The following is a 15,084-nucleotide window of genomic DNA, read 5'->3' on the forward strand; positions in this document are numbered from 1 at the left end:
TTATAATCTCTTAAAAGCTCAAAAGCGAATGGTTAGTCACAGCCATTACAAAAACGCTGTAGTTTAAAATCCCTTTGGGATCAACTGTTTGTTTTTTAGCTTTTTAAGAGCTTGTAAACAGATTTCCACATATTTTGCACCTACAACACATCAGAGTAAGACATGGTGAACCTTTTGATACTAAATAACTGTAATGTGAATTTGGTTGCAAGCCAACCTTTAAGTTTATTTGCTCCAAACCATAGGATATGAAAACCACGTTCATGTTTGATTCATATACTTCCAACAATGCTAAAGCAGATTCACGTATGTGTGCGTGTTTGTATGTACGTATGCATACATGTGCACATGTTTATTGCATTATAATAAGATTAGCTGTGCTTTCCGGCGTTGCCCAGGTAATAAAAATCAGGTTATAAACAATGAATATTAATGAGAGTTACCCGCCACTTTCCATTAGCCTGGTACATTGTCAATGAAAAGTTTAAATACGGTTAATAATGAGAACTACCAGGTTGTCTGACATCATGCTATGATCCTGCATAGCAAGCAAATTTGTTGGGTATTTGCTCCTAAGTACATTGTATATCAGCTAGCAAACAAGTCAATCCCTGTGGCCTAACTGGTAAGGTGCTGGACTTGTGAAGGGGTGGGTCCAAGATCAAATTTTGTTTTGCCCGGATTCTTTATTCCAAGAGTTTACAAGCTATAGCCAGAATACAGACAGATCCACATATGACACGCATACTTTGAACGATAATAAATAAAAATATCAAAAAATAGCACAATATTGGCAAAAGAAATGCCAGATGGTTTAAAACGAGAGACACAGCAGCCTAGCAGCAGTTAAAATTACTGGAACAAAATTTCATTGGACAGCAAATATATTCTAGATTTTTTTTAAACTCTACCAAAAATCTATTTTATAAGCTATAAATGTGAATTACAAACTTGTTTCACTCTCAAAATGATTGTTTTGCGAGTAAAACAAGATTTTAATGGGATTTGAAGAATTAAACAAATACATGTAAATTTTGCGTGTTTATTATGCCAATTTTGAATAGGGCAATAAAAGTACTTTGAATGTTATAAATTTAATAGTGTAAAGACTTTTTCGAGAAAGATAAGTTAAATTATAATATTTTGCTGATTTTATTCAAATGAATAAACAACCAAATTTCAGGCAGCATGCTTTGCTGCAAAGATATAGCTGCAAATTTAAAGACATCAAAAACTACTGAATCAATAATGAGCAATTTGTACAAATTATAACTGGGAACATTATTTGAAAATTCACACACGGTAAATTTGTGCGCTCTAGCTACAATGTTTAATGGCTTCATGAAAAAACTTTCTTATATTCAATACAACGCAAATTGTTTTGTTTGATACTAAACATGTTAGCATAACTACAGAAATTACTAGTTCTTAAAGACTATATGCCACTCTATGCAACTCATTCACAATTTGCATAACAAATGTATGGAGAACTCGACTAAAATGCTATATAGAATTGTGACAGTTGGACAAGTTCTGGTACTTTGAGTTAACCTAATTAAAGTAGAAAGGAAAATATCTAAAGTTTCACAGTTTTTTTTTAATTTTCTAATAATAATTCTCTTGATTCCTTATTTTATGTTATAAAACCAAGTATACATATACAATTATATACTAGTTGATGAGAGTTGAATCTTATGATATTGTTACAGATCAGCGGTTAGAGAAAGTTAGTATCCTAACCTCTAACAATACTAACCCATCAGCTCCATCTCTCTCATCTGATGACTGGACTAGAATCAACTACACGGAGTCATCATATCCTGCCAATTTGACTCACAACTTTGACCATCCAGTAGAAGGACAACATGTCGCTATACTCAACACTCATGAGAGAGGTTTAGCACTGGCAGAAGTCGAAGTATATGGTAATGTCTTTATTTACAATAAATTTGCACCTCATAACATCAACTGTCTTGGCTTAATACAGTACTTGTGTAATAATATAACTTGGAGTTGTGGGTACAACCTACTGTATATAAATTGATAATGAGCTGTTCACATGTTTATTACTACACGAATATAGTGATGCTTGCATTTAAACTTTTTATTTTTTCTAATATCTCATAAGTTAATGCCATCATCTTTTCTTCTTTTTATTTCAGTCGTTGTTAGTAGTACTAATATCAACCACTCTATATAGTCGCCACTACAGAACAGTTTTTTTAAAGCGACAAAATTTTAACTCATTTTAAACGTTTTAAGTCTATAATGATAGGTCGAACTACTTCACATTGATATGATAAATTTGAACAACAAAAGTTTTACAGCGTAAGCCATTAAATATATACAGTGTTTTCATATAGAGCAATTCTGTCTGTACCATGCAATTTTGGCAATAAAATTTATATATGTAGGCTGAAAAGTTAACACTGATAAAGCGTGTAAGCTAGCAAGTAATAAGTTAAAAAATGATTGAGAAACCATGATTAGCCATAATGTTGCTACTAATACATTTTCAAGTTGAGTAGCTTAAAATATGTTCCCGTAAACTGTGTATTAAGAAATACTATGAACGGAAGAAATGTACTCAGCTAGGTTTCAGCTAGTTTGGAACAGGTTTAAAGTATGTTGGCTGGCTTTGATTGCATCTCACTCAAAGTATCTCATTTTCTAGTGGCGTGAGATTTCAAAACCTTGTTTTCCATGTGCAAGGCTTTTGAGAGTACTAAAATCTTTCTCTAACTGATTTATAACCAAAAATCACTTGTTATGTTTCTCAGCAAACATCTATATTATAGCATAAATGATACACATTACTTCATTCTAAGATAAACACTTTTAATGGTAGCCACTAATTAAGCAAAGCGGTTTTGCAATAGTTTTCAATATAAAGGTAAGGCTGAAATAACAACATGATTTAATTCTAGATTTTATAAATAGAGTGTCGCTTTTACCTACCACACAGCCTTTACCTACTAGTGAGTAGGTAGGGAAGCTTCGTGGTAAATGAAACTGATACTATTTCTTCCAATAGCTTAAAGTAAATTGGCCAAATATACTTTGAAACGGTTTCAGGCTTTTAGATTTCAACTTTCTTTTGAAATATTAACAAAAATATTTCACTGCTCAATCCATCTAATGGGAAATCAATTGCTTTCAAAATCTTGTCAATTAATATTGTTTTGAATGACAGAAAAATCTCCAACAAAAATTAACTGTTTGGTACTTAACTCGTTGACAGATTTAACATATTACGGATTAAAACATGTATCTTTATTTTTTTAAAGAAAGGCAAACAACTTACTACCAGTTACAAATTTTTGTTTTTGTAATAGCTACAATCGTCAATAAAATTGTTTAGCTAAAAGATTTGTTAATTACTAATAAGTATTTCGATTAGATTCTTTCAGAATTCAGCGTGAAGCATATAATTGCGATACATCTTTATTTAAACGCCACCTCTATTTGACTGCCACTTTGACAATCTTCAATTTTTATGGCCTCATAATGTTAAGTGATCAGAAGAAAAGTTTTCACACAATCATATTAATCATTAATCACTTACATCAATAACAATAAGTTCTCTCGTTGTCCAACTTCAAAACAGTTCAATTTTTTGTTAGAACTTTGAAAGCAGCCCCACAGAATTAATTGATAACTGTCCCAGGTTAATAGTAGTTCTTTTTTCTAATGCGGTATTGATACTTTGAACAGCATGTAAATGAGAACAGTTTAAACTTGCAACGGTAAATGAAAAATTACTTTTAAACCAGAGGTTACGTCTAGCGAGCAAAACTTTTGCTAGCTACAGTTATCCTTTAGCGAAAAGAGGCAAGCAAATTTTACTCGCTAATGTTGAACGTTTAGCGAGTAAAAGTTTTTATTTGCTACACTAGTGTTCGGATGTTAATATCGACTAGTTCAGCAGTGCAGCAGATGAGTTGCTGTCAGAAAATTTTTTGGAAGGTATTTGACAACCATAAGATATTTGTTCCATGAAAAGTAACAGTCAGAATGCAGCTATCCAGCAAACTTTGCAAATATCTCCAATAAAAAACAGTAATTTTTTATTTCTGCATGTAATAGAGACATGGTTCATTTATGTCACTTGTTCATGAACATATAATTGGAACATTTGATAGATTATCATTAGATGATGCACTCTCAGAATACGATTACCCTGGTATACGACTTTTTTTGTCTTACGATGTGAAACATGATGATTTTTTCACATTGCCTAACGGATCTCATTCCACCCTACAAAGTCAAAAAAGTTTTTGCCTTTTTGTCAGTTCAAATTTGACAGTCGTTGTGCTGATTACGTGTGTCAAAATAATAAAGACACCGACACGATGTTTGCCAAGAAGAATTTCACAACGCGTCAAAGAGCCACAATGACTGATGTCTCTCAGTTTAGCAATTATCGTGTGAAAAAACGGTGATATATTCACTTTAAAACTCGTAGCAAAGTTGGAGTTGTGATTCCTTCAATCAGCTAAGTGTTAACTCATTTTAGAATGTTTTAAATCTATAATTATAGGTTGACCTACTTTAACTTGATATGATAAATTTTTACAACATAATATTTACAGCCTAAATCATTGAATATATATTATGTTTTCATTTAGAAAAGTTCTGTCTGTACTATGCACTTTTGGCTTAAAAATTTATATATGTAGGCTGAAAAGTTAACACTGATGATGTGTTTAATCAAACATGTGATAAAAATAACCTTGCTAACAAACAATGGGTAGTCATAATGTTGCAACTTTTACTTTTCATGTTGAGTAGTTTAAATATGGTCTCGAGAATCGTGTATAAAAATTCTATGAAAGTAAGATATATACATAGCTCGGTTACAGCTACATTGGAAGAGGTTTAAGTTATGGTGCATGGCTTTGATTGTGTCTCACTCAAAATTTCTCCTTTTCTAGTGGCACCAGGTTTCAAAGCCTTTTTTTCTATTTGCAAGACATTTAGGAATGCAAAAATCTTTCTCAAAACCTATTTATGATGAAAGAAATTTTTTATTTTTCTTAGCATACATGGATATTAAGGCATAAATAATACACTTTTTTCAATTTAAGGTAAACACTTTTAATGGTTGTCCTACTTAAGAAAAGTGGGGTTCTAGTAGTTTTTTAATAAAAAGGTAGGGCTGAGATGACAAAATGATAAACACTCAATTCTATTAATAGAGTGTAGCCTTTACCTAACCTCAGCCTCTGCCTACCAGTGAGTAGGTAGGCTGTGTGGTAACTGAAACTTTTTTCCAACCAGCTTTTATTAAATTAGGTGATTATATTTCAAAACAGTTTTGGACTTCTGGATTTAAAATTCACATAAAATGTTCACTAAAATATTTCAAATCTCACTTTATTCAATATGAAGTTAATTGCTTGTCAAATCTTGCCCCAAATATTGTTTTGAGCAACACAAAACTCTCTAAACTAAATTATCTATTCTGCACTCAAATTGTTGCCTGGGCTTAACATATCCTGATATAAAAAGGGCATGCTTAATACTTAAGGAAAGCTCGGTGATTGACTTACACAGTCACTTGTTTGCTTTTGTAAAAACTAAAATAGTCAATAAAATTTTTGGTCAAGGAATTTTTTGCATTTCCAGGTAGTATTTTTCAGTTCCATTCATCTCACATTCAATTCATTTTTTGATATGTTTTAGACTATAACTATGCTAGATGTAAAGCAGCTGATCAATCAACTACTAAACAATCATATCCAGCCTCTTGTGCAGTAGATGGAGACCTGAGTAAATATTCTTCAACATTAAAGAGAGAAAACAACTGGTGGAGAGTAAACCTGAGAAGACAAATCCTATTTAGAGAAGTAAAAATACTGGTAAGAGATGGTCAGTGTACAGTGGATGACTCTCCAGCTGATTGCTGTAAGTATAAAATTAATTGTATGACATTTAAAGTATTTAAATTTTGAAAAGTTTTTGCTAAAGATGCTGAGTTCAAAATGGATGACTCTAATGGCAATGGCTGTCAGTTTAAATATTGTGTACATAAGAGTCAGTAAAATCATCATAAAAACTTTGTTAGAGGATGTGCGGTATGCAGCTTGTGTGTTGCTGTCTGTTTCCTTGATGTCTTCTTTAGTCTACCTTTTGCCTGCTGAAGCCTTGATACTTGCAGTGTGTAGGCATATATTATCACAACTTGGTTCCTGGTATTGAGCAAACTTTAAAGGGCCTGTCAAGCTCTTCTCTTGTATTCAATGATAGCCCTTTGATGCACTTTGGCTTAATGTTTGATGTCGCTTTGCATCATCCCCAAGTACTTGTACCCTTCTTTAACCTTGATAATACCATTTGTTATTTACAGGTAGTTTTTTCAAGTTCCATTTTTCAACATCGAATTTCATTCCGATGTTGTAGCTGTAGATCTGATTGAAGTGTTTTAGCAAATTGATGTCCTTTTTTTGCATATAGCTTGATGTTATCAATATAGGAAAGCGGTTTATCTTGGTGACACTCTTAAACTATTACTCTTAAACATCATACAGGTACTCAAGGGTCTAATGTAGGTAGAAGGACTTGAGTCATAGACATTTGTGTAGTCTATCCCAGCTAAAGTAAAATTGGTATGCCTTTTCCTGCTGTCTTGGCAGACCATATAAATATGATATACATGTATATAAAAATATATATATAGGCCTACCTATATGTACATTTGATGTACTTGCTTATGTACATATGATGTTTATAATATTTATCAATTATATATAATAATTACATATATATTAAATATAACATATGTATTACCTATATATATTTTATACATAAAATTAAGTAAGTGTAAGTTCAGTTTAAAACTGTTTTTTTCTAATAGTTTCATACTGTGAAGCAATAATTATTAGATAAACTATAATATTATCTGATGATTATTACTTTGCAATATGAAACTATTAGTAATAAAACAGTTTTAAACAGAACTTAAAATTTTATCTTACTCAATTTCACAATGTTCTATCTTATTATTTGGCACTTTTACGCAATGAACTGCCAATATTGCCCTTGTCAATGTATTTTTATACATACATATTTTTAATCTATTACATATGCTATATATTCTGGTGATATAATATATATAATATATAATATTTTACATTATATTATATATAGTTTCTGTGTGCACATTGCAATCTTTTTTGAGGGATAGCCGCTCACATTATTTAAAACCAAAGGTATTTAAAAAATTTTGCTTTTATAACTGTCTTTTCATGCAAAAAACTTTTTTTTTGTAGGATACCTCACCCCTTTATGTAAAGATTATTATGCAAAGTTGTAAGGCCGTTTGGTTGGTGAAGTTGATAGACTGTTGGTATTTTACTAGAAGTTTAAAGTTACAATTCTGAGTCTACACACATAGAAATGTTTTATGAATCAGTTTTAGTACTGCACATCTTATTTTTGGCACGAAAATATGAAGTAAGCCTACAACTGGGTCCGATTTTTATAAGTAGAGAGATGAATTGATAAATGAGGTAGATATATGCAATAAAAATATATGATCAACTATATAACTGATAATCGTTGTCTGTCTGTGTGTGTGATTGAGTGTCCATCTTATAGAGTACCATACTTTTCGGACTATTAGCCGCTACTAGGTATCTAGGGCGCATTAACAGGAATCAATGATTAGTACACGCCTCGATACATAACCTATTCATCATTTGCCATTTTCACACAAAAATGACGTAAGAATTAAAACTCTATGGCTTTCTTCTAGCTTCATGACACTCGATGCTTTTTTGTCCTTGACGGATTAGGGCTAATTTGTTTTCGGCAAAACGATATCCACAATAGAGTCTCTCGATATTAGAACTTGGCGATTCAATTTTATTAACTCTAGGAAACGTGATGCCGTTTTTGTGGGCCTCTATTTTTGGCTTTTCTTAAGGTTCAATTGCTAAATCGCTGCTAAGGTTGCTACTTTTCCTGCGGACAATTGCATTATCTCGAGTGGGAATAGCATCTAGATTCCCTCACCTTCGATCAAACAAAGACACTACAACATTTTATTTTTTGCATAACATATCGCCGTACCAGTATCGTCGTATTTAGAGTTTTGATGGATAGCTGTTGGTGGAACAGTAACTTTTTTATACACACACTTCTATGCAATAATTATTATTATTAATTCAACATATTCACAAAATTTGTTTTTTTTTCTCAGTTCTTATTAATTGAATCATTACCGAATCATTTTATATTGTAAACGTAGCAAAACAGACTCAATTTAGCTATTACTTGCTAATTATTTCACTGTTACATCCAAACTTTTTTATAGTCGTTTTATTTTTAAAATTTATTTGACCTGCACGAAACATTTTTCTCATGATATGAAGTTTAAAAGTTGTTTGAAAAAGTAAGTTTGAAAACTTTTACAGTTGTTTTATTTTCTCTCTTAATTTATTTCAACTACACAAAACACTTCTTTCATGATATGTAGTTTGAAAGCTATAATGTTGTTATATGTCAAATGTTGTTATATGTTAAATACAAATCAATTTTCTGTGCAAAAACTTGTTTAATACTCGGGCAATGTCGGGTAGCACCGCTAGGCTTGGGGCTGTGGCTTCACTCGGGGATGCGCAGGAGACCTTTTTTGTCCCGAGTACAGCGAGAGTTTCCAGGCCCGGCTTTCCGGATGAATGAGTTGGCCAGTTCGAGGCGATTGATTGCAAAGCGATTGAGTGCTAGGCGATTGATTGCAGATGCAAGGCGATTGGTTGCGAGACAATTGGTTGCGAGTGCAAGGTGACTGATTGCAATGCGAGTGCGATACGAGTGCGAGGCGATTGAATGCGAGGCGATTAATTGCGAGGCGAGTGGGAGGTGATTGCAAGGCAAGTGCGAGGCGACGGATTGCGAGGTGATTGATTGAGAGGCGATTGATTGCGAGGCGATTGATTGCGAGGAGAGTGCAAGGCGATTGATTGCGAGGCGACTTCGGGCCGATTGATTGCAAGGTGATTGATTGCGAGTGCGAAGCGATTGATTGCGAGTGCGAAGCGATTGATTGCAAGGCGAGTGCAAGAGCGCAATTGTCAACTGCTTGGCGGGTAAACACTGGTCAGCCAAGGCGGGGGCTCAGCGGCAGAAGTGTGCAATCGTCCACTGCAAATATAGACAGGCATAAACAGGTGCATGAATCTAGACACAAGAATCTAGAATATTTACTAGATTTTACACGCATCTAGCTGTAAGACACATTGCAGATTTCAATTGTTTTCCCCAACATTGACATGTATATGTGCATGCATACTCTGATCAGGACGACCATTTTAGTAGCCAGCATGTTTTGAGTTGTTTTACAGTATGAAAGACAACTCTCAATAAACCTTATGATGCACGTGAATCTTTTCCTGTAGGCAGGTAATGCAGCTAGTAAGTACATAAATGGATAGATGCAGTAGATATTTATGATAAATTATTATTAAGATAAGATAGATACAATAGATTGATATGATAGAGAGGTAGACTGATACCCCAGGTTAATATGACAGATATGGTAGATCGATCAATAGATAGATGTTGTATATTACCGCCTTTTATATTTTGCAGCTAAAAGGCTAAAGGAGGTCTACTTTCTGACTAAACCAACAAACACAAGTTCTCAACCTATGACTAACGGTAGTGGTAACTGGAAGCTCTGTTCATACAGTCAGACATCCCTAGGAGACGAGTATATAAGACCATGTGACGGAGACCCACTCTATCCTCTCACTAGACAGTTCAGTATCTTCAGTACAGCTAAAACGCTCATAGAGCTGAGACAAGTGGAGGTATATGGACATGGTGAGTAAAAACTACATCTCAGCTGTGATGCAGCTACATATATAAACGCTTCAATAATATTGTTTTTATACAAGCTCTGCAAATATCTAATAGTTAATGTTTTATTTTTATGTAACTTACTGCTTGTTTTTCATTTTAAATTTCAAGAAAAGGCATATGCTTTTATATTAGCCAGATTTGATCATGCGTATACGTGCACGTATACAGTATGACCCATATCTGATTGAATATGCTGCATTTAATACTCCATAAAACAAGTAACAATAAAATTTTACTGTATAAATGACAAATAAATATAAGTCTCTATAATGTAAACTTTTTTTCACATAAACTCCACTTAAAGTAAAAGATTTAAGTAAAGTTTACACTTTGGATCAGGCAGCAAACTTTATATAAATTTAGTACAGTTTTCCAAATTAAATTTAAATTAAAAAGATGAGATTTCCCTAGTTCCCCATGAAATTATCATGTTCTTTGTTGCTGCTTTTGGGAGGGAATTCGGTAATGGTGCATCTTAAGTCGGTACAGCACGCATACAATGCATGTGCATCGGACATACAAGGCACTTGCAATGCACAGACATTGTGGATACCACGCTGACACAAGTAACTAACAACACATGTGCCACAATGTGACACTGTAAACACAAAAACACAAGCAACGCCATCACACAGCCCTTGCAACAGACTACTGCCGCACACACAATTTAAGCACTACACAAAATCATCAGGCAAACACGGCTTCAGCGGTGTATTATTATTTTATGCCTGGTGTGCAACACTTTTGATTCACTCAGACATCAACACATAAGCCTTGCAGGGGCTTTGCACTGTACTAATAATTTTAAATATTACAGTTAAGTTCTGAGTGTGAGCAACTTTGCACCTCATTAAACTTTTGTGCAGAGAGAGAGTAACTCTTACCCCAAACAGGTACGGCCCAATTCATAAGATATGTCCCTCAACCTCAAAAACTTTCAATTATGCAAGAATGGTTGTAGCTTTCCCACATTGCATCAAGCAAGAATGAACACTCTAGTTTCCTGCTCCAAGTTTTCCTCAAAGACAGGCCAGGAAATAGATGATTTTCGATGAAGACTTTACGCCATGCATGATGAAACATTTTTCAGGCTTGGTCAAACTTGGCTAGCAATGGCAAAAAAACAAATTTATTTTACGTTTGGAGCGCAAAAAATAATAATGCTAACGCAATACTAATTCAGAAATACTACGATGCAAAAAATAAAAGGGCAGTCCTTGCACAAAAATATTCTATTTTAAGTCTGTTAATAAAACAGGTCTTAAACATTACACAAAGTATTCTATTTATTATCTGTTTTAAAGCAGGTCTAAAACATTACAACTCTTCTGTTTATGTCAACCCTGAGCTTTTTAGTGCAGAGTTGTTTAGCACACTAGTTGTTGAGCCTCTGCAACATGCAGAAAATTGTCTTTATTATATATGCTATAATAAAGACAATTTGTACTCAGCACATAAGTGAACCAACACGCAAGGAAATCAAAGATATGAGCAGAATTTCCGGCCATGTTTTTTCAGAAAATTTTTTGAGATATGAGCTGGTTCTCGGTTGACACTATATGGCCAAAAATGTGAAAGATCACTTGTGAGAACAGTACTCAATCAGTCTAGTAAAGGTTTAGAAGATTGGCTGAAAGTTATAATGAACACGAGGAGGATAGCGCCAGTCCAGAAACAGATAATCAACAATTAAGGCGACAAGAGTAAGTTTAGTAAAAGACTGAAAATGAGTTGATGCGAGTGTTTGGTAAGTTAAACTCATTTACCGTAAATTAAATGTTTCTGTTACGTATCACCACAAAATGATAGCGCACTAAACCTGTTGCTGTCAAGTCCCTCTCAGACTAGCCTGTCTTGACAAGCTGTTGTTTTTGCGTAGTTGTCCTCCCGTCGAGCGGCGAGCAACAACAGCTTGTCACAAGACGTACTGCACCTGATGCATCAGCTGCACTTATAAGGAGTTATTCTCTTCTGTCTATGCGGCTTGGTTGCGATGTTATGTCGGTCGCTCCATTGGTAATCTTAACGAATTTTGCGCAAAAATTTATGTAGAAAAAATAAGATTATAACGTTTAACCAGCGACCAGTCTCTGCGGTAAACTTTAGTAGAACTTGAGAACTTAGGCAACAACAGCGACTAAACATGTCGTTATTTGTGCGCTCAGTCAGTTTTATTTCTATTTTTGTATCAGTCAGTTTTATTTCTATTTTTGTATCAGTCAGTTTTATTTGTTCCAATAGATTTTATTTTAAGTTTATTTTATTCTTAAGTTCTAATAAAGTTTATCACAAAAACTGGTCTTTGGTTAAACGTTGTAATCTTGTTTTTTTTCTACATAAATTTTTGCGTGAAATCCGTTATGATTACCAATGGAGCGACCGACATAAAATCGCGGCCAAGCCGCGTAGACGGATGAGAACAACTCCCTATAAGTGCAGCTGATGCATCAGGTGCAGTACGTCTTGTGACAAGCTGTTGTTGCTCGCCGCTCGACGGGGGGACAACTACGCAAAAACAACAGCTTGTCAAGACAGGCTACTCTCAGACTACTATTAGCAAGTATTCAGGTCGTGCAGGTAAAAACTTACAGTAATCCACATATTAATAATGATACATTTAATTGCAGACTTTTACTCACTAAATAAGTATTCATAAACTTTGGAAGAGAAGGTAATATGTTACATAAGTTAAAAGCTATTTTTAATACTTTAATATTTGGTTTTATGGAGTTTTCCTATAAGATGGTAGCAATTTAACTTGGATTTAGTTATGTTATAATATAAATTGTGTCTTGAGACATGAGTAAATTGACATTCGAGCCTCAATCCCAGAAATCTCTCAGCTCGTACGTCAAAGTATGACTGTATAATAGTACTCCTACAGTTTAGTGTGCTGTGAGAGATTGTCATGTATGCTGATAAAACACAAAGACTCAGTAGCTGGACCATTATTCAAAATACCTAAATGTGGTCAATTAGTGCAAGTGTTAGAGTGTCTGGCTACCAATTTGAATGTCACAAAGTGGAGTCTATTTAAAAGCAATACTTTATCTTACACTCTAACCCTAAAATTAAACAGATGGATGGATAAGCAGATACCTCTTTTAATATAGTAAATTTTTATTTATGTTTTAATCTGTAATAAAAATATACAATAGTGCATATGTCCCTTTGCAGCATAGACATTGCTGTCTAAAAGCTTTCCAATATATATTTTAATAGCAATATTCTTTCAAGCTGTCTAAAGTACTGAATAGTTTTATTGAACATGCTACTTGTATCAACTAATTATTTGCATTATTTACCTATATGCAGAACTTCATCTAGCATACTATACTTGTGTTAGGCATTGTCTGTACTAAGATACAGTATTTACTATTGAGCATCTAAAGCACCGTCTTGTAGAGTACAATTTTACCACGTATCAAAAAGTGAATATCAAAACCACAGCAGTAGCCCACAATCATGAGTCATGGGAGATTTTAATCTTTGTAAACATCTTCTCTGCTTCATTTGACTACTCTTTAGCTATCCTGGTTACAATGTAGTAATTTTGTGTTTAAAATTGAGCTAATTGTGTGATGTGTATTGTTGAGCTTCTACATTATTATGATGATTTCATCCAGATGCTTTGCAGGCTACTTTACTGCAACTGTTAAAAAGAAGTAACATATAGCAGAGTAACACAATAATAATAGTTTATTTCTAACACTAAGAATTTGAAAACACATTTAAGTTGTATTAAGCACTCTAGTCATTTTGTATCAAATGAATACACGTACAAAGAACAACTAATAACATTTTTAACAACAGTAACCTTTTCGTTATACTTTTTATTGAAATGATGCTCTGTTATGTTAGTTGATCAAGCTGAGTTTTTGTCTCATTGGGTTTAAAATTCATAACACTCAGCTAGCATGACTCTAAACTTGTATTATCTGTATAGTACATATGTAGCACTCAGTCAAGAATCTTAAATATGTGCTTGAGGCTCTCTGTATAAAAATACAAAAGGCTGACTGGTTGGTCTATTAATTGTTAGATTGAGGATCTAAAAAACCTACAAGGAAATGTAATTTTACTATCAAAAAGTGAAGTTACTGCAATGTTTGAAATAAATAGCAGAGTAACAAAACACTTATAGCTGTTCGTTGAAATCAAAAGTTAAAACATACTGAAGGTGCTTCACGCATCCAAACCATTTTGTATGACATGAATTCTCATACTAAATGTTACTCGTAGCGTGTTAACCAATAGTGACCAACTCTGCTTGTCTTCTGCTAAAATACATTACTGTAACGTTTATTAACAAACTGACTGGTTGTCTGGTTTTATTCAGCATTCAAAAATTTTTTGGCTAATTGCAAATACAAAGTAAAACAGAAAGGAGTGTTTAACCACATATATTTCTAATGCATGTGATTTAACTGATGGGTGTTAAAAAAATTCCCTCTTCACAATGGCTATAGAAAAAGAACAGTAACCAAAAGCATTTGTGTAACAACTTATTTTGTAAACGAAACATGTTAATTTTTTGATAAAGGCCTAAAACAACCTAGTATTACTTTTTAAAAACAAAAATTGATAATTTTTCAATATCCTCAAGTTGCGAATTTAGCAAAAACCTTTAGAATGCTCCCAAACAACCACAACAGTTTACATTGACCGCTCTCTGTCCTGGATTTTAGGACTACATTCTAAAGGATTTGGATTACATTCTGAAAGTATCAAAATATTTTATAGACATATCTACATTTTCATTCACTTATTAGTCTGATGTCAACAGCTAGAATGGGAATGTTATCAGCAGTGATAGACTGATCGTTATTCTCTGTAATTTGATTTAATTCATTCGCATTATCGTTAGCAGCCACATATTGCGTAAGCAGCTGTATACCCAAGATTCCTCTATTATAACACTCCTCATCATCGCTTTCACTATGATCTGAGGCAGCTGACTCAGATACTAAGTAGATACTCATCTAAATTGTTAGCATCAACTAGTAGTAGATTTATCGGCAGTTGCATTTTGTTTTAGCTTGAAGCAGTAAAACAGGAAATAGCCACATATATGTGCGCATCCGCAATTAGAGCCTATACTTACGATCTTGGGTTATGAAAAATCCCATTGCGACCACCGATATGGGTAAAGTTAAATGGCAATTCTGGTTTTATGGTTGGTCAGACACAAAAATAAACAAGACCATGTGAAAGAGC

The sequence above is a fragment of the Watersipora subatra genome, chromosome 9 (genome assembly GCF_963576615.1).
Source record: "Watersipora subatra chromosome 9, tzWatSuba1.1, whole genome shotgun sequence".
Lineage (NCBI taxonomy): Eukaryota > Metazoa > Bryozoa > Gymnolaemata > Cheilostomatida > Watersiporidae > Watersipora > Watersipora subatra.